The sequence below is a fragment of the Argiope bruennichi genome, chromosome 2 (genome assembly GCF_947563725.1).
Source record: "Argiope bruennichi chromosome 2, qqArgBrue1.1, whole genome shotgun sequence".
NCBI classification, from domain to species: domain Eukaryota; kingdom Metazoa; phylum Arthropoda; class Arachnida; order Araneae; family Araneidae; genus Argiope; species Argiope bruennichi.
Genome location: NC_079152.1, coordinates 107,957,401 through 107,966,967, shown reverse-complemented (window position 1 = coordinate 107,966,967; position 9,567 = coordinate 107,957,401). Strand labels below are relative to the sequence as shown.

At 25.5% G+C, this 9,567-nt stretch overlaps 1 long non-coding RNA gene across 1 annotated transcript; it reads right to left on the bottom strand.

The window, feature by feature from the left end:
- Positions 1-2,829: 2,829 nt before the first annotated feature.
- On the bottom strand, positions 2,830-5,644 carry LOC129957077 (uncharacterized). The gene is made up of 3 exons (XR_008782734.1): positions 5,631-5,644; positions 4,459-4,488; positions 2,830-3,042 (listed from the first exon to the last, which is right to left on the bottom strand). It is a non-coding gene; the product is annotated as an uncharacterized LOC129957077 (long non-coding RNA).
- Positions 5,645-9,567: the final 3,923 nt, after the last annotated feature.

Here is a 9,567-nt window from a genome sequence, read left to right as displayed (position 1 = left end):
GGCATTTTTTCCATATAATTTTCGAAAATAATACGGAAAAAATATTCAAATTTTTACAAACAAGTGTCGTTTTAAAAATACCAAGTTAATAATCCTGAGAATTTTTCTTAAATTTTGGCGACTTAATTTTTTTTTGTGCATAATTTTCAACTATATGTTACAATGTTATGCTAAAATTCAATCCATTTTCATTGTTTCATCAAATATTTATCCCAATAAATTTTTTCCATGGTTGAAAACTTAAGAAGGAATCTGTTTAAACTATGCTAGTTTACAGAGCAAAGAAGTGAAGTTATAACATCGTGAAGTTTAGAAGACACATGAGTTGGATACATTTAGCGCTGCGATATTATGGGACTGTCTCCAGACACTAAATAAAATTTAGGTAAGAGAATTAAAATAACACGGCATTAATATCAGACATTTTGTCGAAATCATAGATATTAGTTATATTTAATCTTCTATCTGAAATCAAATATATCCAATATTCCCGACGAACCAAATAGTCTATTGAGGCGATTATAGCACAAAAATTAATTTTACATCACCTTAAAATTCAAGCAGAGTTATCTAAAACTATTTTTATTACATTATTATTGGCATTATTTAAATCCTTCTGACAGCAAAAGTAAAAACTGAATTTTAATAAATCAGATATATTTTTTAAAAATAATTTTTCAAATATTGCAAAAAGGTTAAAGAAAATATTCTATAGTGCACATATTCTGTAGTGCACTCCAATGCTGAAAGTTTCTGTTTTTAAGTTCTCAGATTTTTAAAAAAATATGCACAATCTCAAAAAAGCAAAACATTTGTATTAATTGAAATTTTAATTTCAGTTCAAATTAAAAACAAAATATTTCGGGAGAAGGTTGGAAATTAGAGAGATACATAGTACTATGAACTCAAATGTGTGAGGATCCTATAATAGTAGGAGTTGTATTATTTTCAAAATATAAAGCTTATAAATATTTTGATTATGAAGCTAGTAAGATACAAAGTTACATAAAATATTTAATTTAAAATTTTAGCCTGTATTAATTCCGATGAAAAGCTGATCCCCAAAATTTAGTTTCATTAAAAAGTACAATTTTCTCCATTTGTAATTTGTCAAAACATATGCCCTATTTTTGGGAAAACTTCCTCATTATTTTGACATGCACTGAATAACTCTTCTTCGGTTGAAGCATACCCTAAATAATCAAAGATCTGCAAATCAGTATTTTTGCCTAAAAATCTGAATTTTTATTTCATATGTTTCAAAAGATATTAGAATATTGGGAGATAAAAATTTTTTATATGTGTTTGGACAATTGTTAATCTTTTTCAATCTTGTCTACATTTGAAACATTAGGTGGTATTTAGAAACTTTTAAAACTAAAATTGATATCTACAACTATGAAACAGTTTATAATTTTGTAAAAATTCTATAATTATATATTTTTTTGACCATAAAAGTACTCTAGTTGCATAAATATTTATCCCAATAAGGGTTTGATTTTTAAATTGATGCTATTAATTAAAGTTACTAAAGGATTTAATATTTTTTAGGAAACAAATTTAGCATCTTTGTTAATGTTTTAGAGTTTGGTATCATTATAAAATAGTAATAGTAATAATAATAATAATTTCATTGATAACTTATGAAACTATAAAAAAAACGGAATGTTAGCAAATTATTAATATGTAATTATTTTATTTTATTATTTATTTTTTATTTTATACAATTTAACAGGATCAGTCGTCTAGTATATTTTAAGAACTAAAGAAACAAAAGATAAGCAGACATCCTCAACCAACAAACGTAATACGATAATCTTAGTCACAAGAAAAATACATTTTTATTGCCTTCTGAACCAAGCAATAAATAAATAAATTATAATCAATAAAAAAGAAAAATGATGATTTTTTTCAACCAATAGAAGCCATTTTAAGACCAAATAGGCAGTTATAATGTTTATGTACCCTTTAATGTACAGTAACCAGCTAAAAAATGGCAAATTCTTTGAAATAAAAAAAAAAATTATGGTACCATCTAAAAAATGATATATATGTGGAAATGGATCTTTAAATCCTCTTAAAATTCACAAAGATTATTTGTTGCACAATTTTGAAAATTTGACTTTAAACTTGAGATTTTTATTAGCATTGCAAGTCTCCTTTGAATGAGTGAAAGGAATTTTTATTAATTAATTTAAACATATAATTCTTTGTGTTGTAAATTGATGCAAGAATACTCAGTTGGGTTTGAGAAATTTCAATTAAGGCTTTGGAAAGAATTTCTTGCGTTTCTGATGTGCTGAAAAAATTTCACGGCTCTCACGTTACATTTATATAAGTTTCTTAAACAGAAAATAAAATTTTACTTTTAAAGATTATGGCTATCAAATTTTGGGACTGCCAAGAAGCAATTTAATTTGTTTCTCTTGGGATAAAATTAGGTATTGCTATTAACAACAAGTACTATCAATAATATTTTTGATTTTTAAAAAATATTACATAGTTAATTATTCTCATTAAATTAATTGACTCATATATAGCATACTTTAATTACAAATTCTTGAAAGAAGAATGCTATGAATAATGTCGTTTTAATACTTTCTCATATTTAACACTTAACTGAACATGAATCTAATGAATTTTGAAATAATACATTTAAGAATTTCAAACTAATACCGACAAATGAGAAACATTGGTCAAGAACTTTTTAATAAAAGCTTCATTTTTAAAACAAATTAAAACATTTTATTGCATTTGATTTTTTTGATGTCCTTTTTCACAGTAAGTCAATTTATAGAGAAAATATAGTATGAAATGAAAGACAACAAAGAAGCAAAGAGAATTGTGCTTTATTGCCAAATACAGAGAAATTTCGGTTTGAAGATTTTCATCAAGACTTATATTAAAGATCAATCAGAGATCAATGAAAAAATGTAAACTTAATTATATTTCAATTTGATGATTTGCTTTATCATGAGATAATACATTTTGATTTCTATCCGAAGAAGTTATCCAACACACTTGCAGCATCGTCAAAAAAGTCTGAAATAAGAAAAGAAAGGAAAACATATAAGCACAATTTATTTAGTTTTCCATTATTTCTTAATAACTGTTATTTAAAACTAAATTCGCCACACGAAACTGGAAAACATTTTCTAAAAATACCGAGAATATTATTTCCTCAATGCTCTTGTTTAAATTTGTCGCATAATAAACTATATCAAATAAGCCCTGTGGAATTTCTTATCGGCAGCTAGTTTGAAAGCATTTATGAATTTTGGTCAACAAAATTCATGCATCTGGCGTGATGCGATTTTGAGTTAGCACATTCAAATAGAAAAAAATCCAGAGAAGGAAGCGAAATCTATCAGATTTCGGTTTAGATCAAATTTTTATAAACAATTTTTCTAGTATTAAAAAAAAATTCTGGTATTCCATGCGCAATATTGCTAAAATTGCAAGACTTTTGGTGACATAACAATGATGCTTTTGCAAATGTGTCGCCTAATAGGTTAAATGGTAAAACACATGAAATTGAAACCAGGGTTCAAATACACATTGGATTTGAGGGAGAGAGAATTTTGATCAGTGAAATGAAAGGTATATTGTAATATCTAGTTTACCCCCCCCCCTCCCCCCTATTTCCTTATGTAAATGTATTTGGTATCGAGAGAAAAAGTGAGCATTTAAACTATTATGCTGTTAGCATTATTGCCTCCTAGGCTTCATTTTTTGTCCGTAATCCATAATGGTGCACATTTTTGTAACCGATTTTTTCCCCCTACCTCGTGTATTTTTCGAGTTTAGAACACTAATTTTAATATTTGGCACTAGGTGACGCTGCAAGCAGTTTCATCATATAACGCATAGCCGCTTGTAACCGTTTTGTATTAGGCATCACTTTTATGAATATAACTGCAGACATTCTGAAGTTAAGGAAGTGGATATAATCATCGGGATGCATCCTGCAAATTAGGCTACGTTATTTGTAAGTTTTAAAGAATGTATAAAAAATGATTTACGAAATTGAGCTTCGTAACGACATGTGATGGAAAGATATCAAAAACAGTGTGACTCTTAATTTTCGAAAATTGACGAATTCAAAATTTTAAGTTCAGACATTTAAGTGGTAATCAAAACGCAGACATTAATATTCTTTCTATATTAACTAATTCTTACTATTAAACTAATAATTCTATAAAAATTTTCTTAATGTTTCAAAAATCTAAAGAATTTTATTTGCTAAAAGACTGTTAAAGATATTTAAATAGTTTCTTCAGAAAATTTAAAAAATTTATTAAACATGAAAGATTTAATTTTAAAACTTTTAATCTTTTGTGAGTAGGTACTATAATATGGTATACAAGTATTATCCTCACAGTAAGCCATTTTTGCCTAATTATTAATATATATAAGTATACACATATATTGATGATATTTACATAGATAATTACTTACTTCCATTGTGTCCTTGATGATGATCTTCATCTAAAAACGAATTATATTTTTATCAATAATCATCCAATATATTTGTATATTTTCCATTTTATTCTTGGAAAAATAGAGATATTTTTAGAAATTTAAAAATAGAATGTGGCTTTTCTATGCCATGAATAATGATTATTCCCTTTCTTTGTGTAGCAGTGGTTTTTTTTAATCGTACAACATGCATTTATCTATTCAAGATGTATTTCTTGTATTATGATACAAGATTTCCGCTAATAATCTTGAGTTATTAAAAGAATGAGTACAAAAACTAAAGTGAAAGTTTTGAAGCATGCATTAAATTGGATATAGAGTTCTTCATTAAACTAATTATATTGAAACTAATTGAAACAGATGTATTCATAATTACCAAATACTTAGGAGAAAAAATTGATATTACATGATTGTCTGTTAATCAACAGTATTTTGTAATTAAACATTATACATTGGACATCTGGATTCCTTCAAAACTAGATACTTCTGAAAATTTCTTCAAAACTGCTGAACGAATTTTCCTTCAATTTTGATCATGTAACGATTTAGATGATTTACATTCTTATTAAAGATTCGAACACGAGACGATTTAGAATTCACTTTAAATTATTCTTATATTAAGAAATAAAATTAAAATTAAAAATGTCTGAAGAAACAACTTAACAATAAATGAGCGCAAGAATGATTAAATAATAAAACAGATTAAATATTTTTAACAAAAAGAGATGGAATTCTTTAAAATTTTGATTCAATTAATTAGAAAAATTTCATGGACTTAAAAAATAATTATGCGGAACAGAAACTGATGTTAGTGAAAAGCTAGACCGTGAATTTTAAGATGCTGTAAAAATAATTTTTGTCCTGATATATTTAAAAAATTATAGCGAAAAAACATAAAATTATTTTAACATTATTTTATTGCAATTTACTTATCATTCCCTTCAGAAAAGTAAGCAACATTCTAATAACGTAGGCTAATATTTCCATACATTAAAGAATATGTACGCTATATTTTCTTCTCTTTTAAGAATATTTAATTGTATAAGATTTAAACAAAGAAAAAATATCCATTCAATTATATATGCATAGATATAGATTATATATGTAAATAACGCTATGAGGCAATAAAGTATTCAAAATATGTTACTTACGATGGTGATGGACTAAAAAAACAAATGAATATCATTAATAAGGAATGGGAAAACCAATAGTTATGAACATTAATTATGAAGATTTAATTAGGCAAGAGGTCATTGTCAACAGGCATCAAATGTTATTACTTCTAATCATATTATAAATTATTAAAAAATAAAGATTATTTTTTTTAAATAAATAATATCATGTCACTTATCAACAATTGCCCCATTTTGAACCTTATCTTAAGTTTACATTAAAGTAAACATTGTGGCCCATACAACGAAAATAAATGAAAACATTTGCATTTAAAGAAATACGTAATGACTATGGATAAAAGGAAAGATTTCTAAGACCATGAAGACAAAAGATATTGAGAGTTAAAGCATGATTCGATTACGTAATATCCACAACAGGTACCTGACTAAATGTAAGTGCCTCATCGAAATTAGAGTATAACTTATTAGATTTTCACATGAATGGATTTTAAGATGCATTTCTTAGTTCCCATGACTTTGCTAATCATTTATTTCAATATCAGTATAGCGAAAAACGATAGGCCTAAAACTGCGTTCATAAATCCACAAAAATGTACCTGAAGTTCAAAATATAAGTGCATTTTTTATTTATTACAATTTTGTAGCTAATTATAATTTTATTTTCTTACAATTATGTAATTCTCTGTAGTTTTGGTGGAGATTACTAAGGCATTTTTATAGTCTTTGTTTGGCCTCAATGGTTTAGTGCAGAATATTTCAAACTAAATATTTGCGTTCTAATATAAGATTATGTTTGATTTATAAATTATGATTGAAATGAAATAAATACTGAAGAAGTTGTTTTTCTTATAAATTTTCAATGTCGATTGGTCACAGCACAAATTTAATATACAGACGAGTATTTTCTATATATTGGTCAGCATGTTTAACCGGTTTGATGCAAAGCAACTTCAATCCTGTTTCTAAAATTATATATGTTAGCTCATAAAAGAAATACACAGATGCGATCTTTTTTTAAAAAATCTGAATGTAAAATTTTAAACTTTCATAATTTATTCAAAGATATCTAGGAACATTGTCACATTGAGGAAGCCAAATACGGATGCTATTATCTAAATTGAAACTAATTCATAAAGCACATTGAACTGTAATGAACATTTTGGGGAGTTTAAACACATTGCTTTCTTTTTCGGAAGACTACATTTTCTATTGAAGATTTCAGATAATACAAAACAATAACAGCTTATGAGTATACACACATTAAGAACTGGCATATTTGATCTTACAATCTAAAATTGAATTAAATCTTAATACAACATTTAAGATGTATAACCTAAGGTCAAATCACCGATATTCATTTTAAAACAACTGGAACATTGTTAATTACATTAGAAAAAAACAGTAATTTCAATTTCTTTATTGGAGTGTAGAACTAATACATTGTGTAATTTGTATATACGAGTGAATCTCAAAATCACTTTCCTATTTTTGTATTTACTGTTTTATAAACATTTATTTTATTCGTGGTTTACTTAGAGATTTGGTTTCCTTTTTAATAGCTTAATAGTAAGTATGCCATTTGTTTATTTTTGGCACATGTTCCCTCCTCCAGACATTTGATTCACTTTTAATTAATCAAATTATAATTACTTGAAATAGGCAAGATTTTTCTTTGAAATATATCCTACAATTTTTATCCAAATTTAATTAAAATGTTTATGCTAAATAATTGTAGTGCTCCCATATTCAAAATGCTTCAGTTAATTTAGTGAAAATGACAATAAATGTACGCTATTTATCCACATTTTAATTACATTTATTATGTTTACTAAAACACGAATGAATTTTAAACGATTTTCTCATATAAAATGTTCAAAGTATTTTAATAATAGGAGGTATGTACAATATATTCTGCTTAACTTATGAATAAAATAATTTGTTATTACTTTTATGATTGTGAATTTATTTTTTTCATATTTAAAACAGATTTTTGAGTTTCAAGATCACATTCAGAATGAATTGACTTTGTGTGACAGATTTAAATATAGTTCTTAGAAATATGAAAGTTCAAACAATATATACTCTAAAATGCTCTTACCTGCAGCTGGATATAAGAAAAATAGAGAAATAAGAACATTTTTAATAATTAACAAAATAAAAAAGAATATCAAAATCATGAAATTTAATCAAAATTTTACTCTACTTTCAAGCATTACTCTGGCTATTGAAAGGAAATGATAATAGTTCTGAACCATCTTTAGACGACGCACGCGTAGGACACTTCATTTGGTATTCTATTTTGGACTTCTATCCTAAGCTTGAATAAGCATTTTTAATTTATAGCAGACTTGCATACCGGAAGCATAATTAATGGATTGAAATAACAGAGTTAAGATAATTCTCTTTCGGAGAAATTCATGGCTCTTGCGAGAATCTTAAGGGGTTTTCTGAAAGTAGCAGAAGAGAAATAAGGCTATTGTTGGGTAGATTTCCTGCATGCTTTATTTTTTTAATTTAATATATCTATATATATATTATTTAAATCTTTATTATGTTCTATTTCACAAGCTTTTATACAATAATTTCAAATTTTTTAATATTTTGGATTTTTTTAATTACAGCTTAGAATTTTTTTTTATTTTTTGAAAACAGTTCTCTATTTTTAAAATATTTCAAATAAAATTAAATAAGTTTTCTTTAAAAAGGGAATGATTTCATCATCGTTATTTATCTCAGCACTGCAGTTTTGTTTGATTGAAATAAATTTCAATAGAATTGAGTTTAATCAGAATATTATGAAAACAGCAGAAGCGACTTCATTTATCATATTATTTACAAAAGAAGGTTTTCTGCGTCACTTTCACATTTTTTTAAAAAAAAATGTTACATTATCCTCAAAAGCTTTATTTACTCTGCTTAAAATCATCAAAAGTAGTTTTTTTCGCTTAATTTTTAAGAGTTTCAATGGTTTTTATCTAAAATATATATCTCAATGATTAATTGTAAAAAGTAACATTAGCAATATTTTATTTCTTAAATTATTTAAATAAATTAAAGTAACAATGATTCAGTCATTAAAATGTCTAAAAATATTAACAATAACTCCTTCTAGAATTATTTCAAAATGTAGAATAAAGGGTAATTTAGTAATTATATAAACACAATATAACTTCATGAGTTATAAAGATGTTTGGAATTTCTTACCAGCAGCTGCAAGAATAAAAATAGTAAAATTAAAAATTGTTTTAAATAAATGAAACTATATACTTTATATTTCTTCATAAAATTTATAAAGAAATATTATAAAAACATATAATATTAAAGTACCACAAATATTTTAAAACGTTTTCTTTTATTCAGATAGCGTAATTTACTTTGAATATAAGTAATATTAAAATTTTGGTATAATTTCTCTCATTGAATAAATGTAAATTGATTATGGTTAAATGATGCACTGGTTTTCATTCTAATCAGGATATAAAGCATATAAAGAATAAAGCTATTAAAAATGTAGTATAATCAAGAAAAAGCAAATGAATTTAGTTATATAAGCATTTTTCCAAAAACTGTTACAATTGACCGCGAGTCACTTTAATAAATTCCGAATACGAATTCAAATTTTATGTTGCATGCTGTGAAAGTATATGAATTGTGCATTAATGAATCTTTATATTTAAAAAAAAATCATCATGTTGGGGTTTATCATGATCCCATTTAGTTTTTATCGCATTCTCTTCATTTTGCAATTCATTATATTTTTTCTAGAAGGACTGTGCATTTCTTTTTTTGATTTCTTTGGGCTTGCAAATTATTTAATTTAAATTACTATAGTCGCTGTCACTTGCAGATAAATGTATTAAAAAACTACCGGCAAGATTAAGAATAATTTGTCAATCTGATTGATCAATATCCGATCAATCTGATTGATTTAAGTTGATGTTTAGTTGCCGTTCTG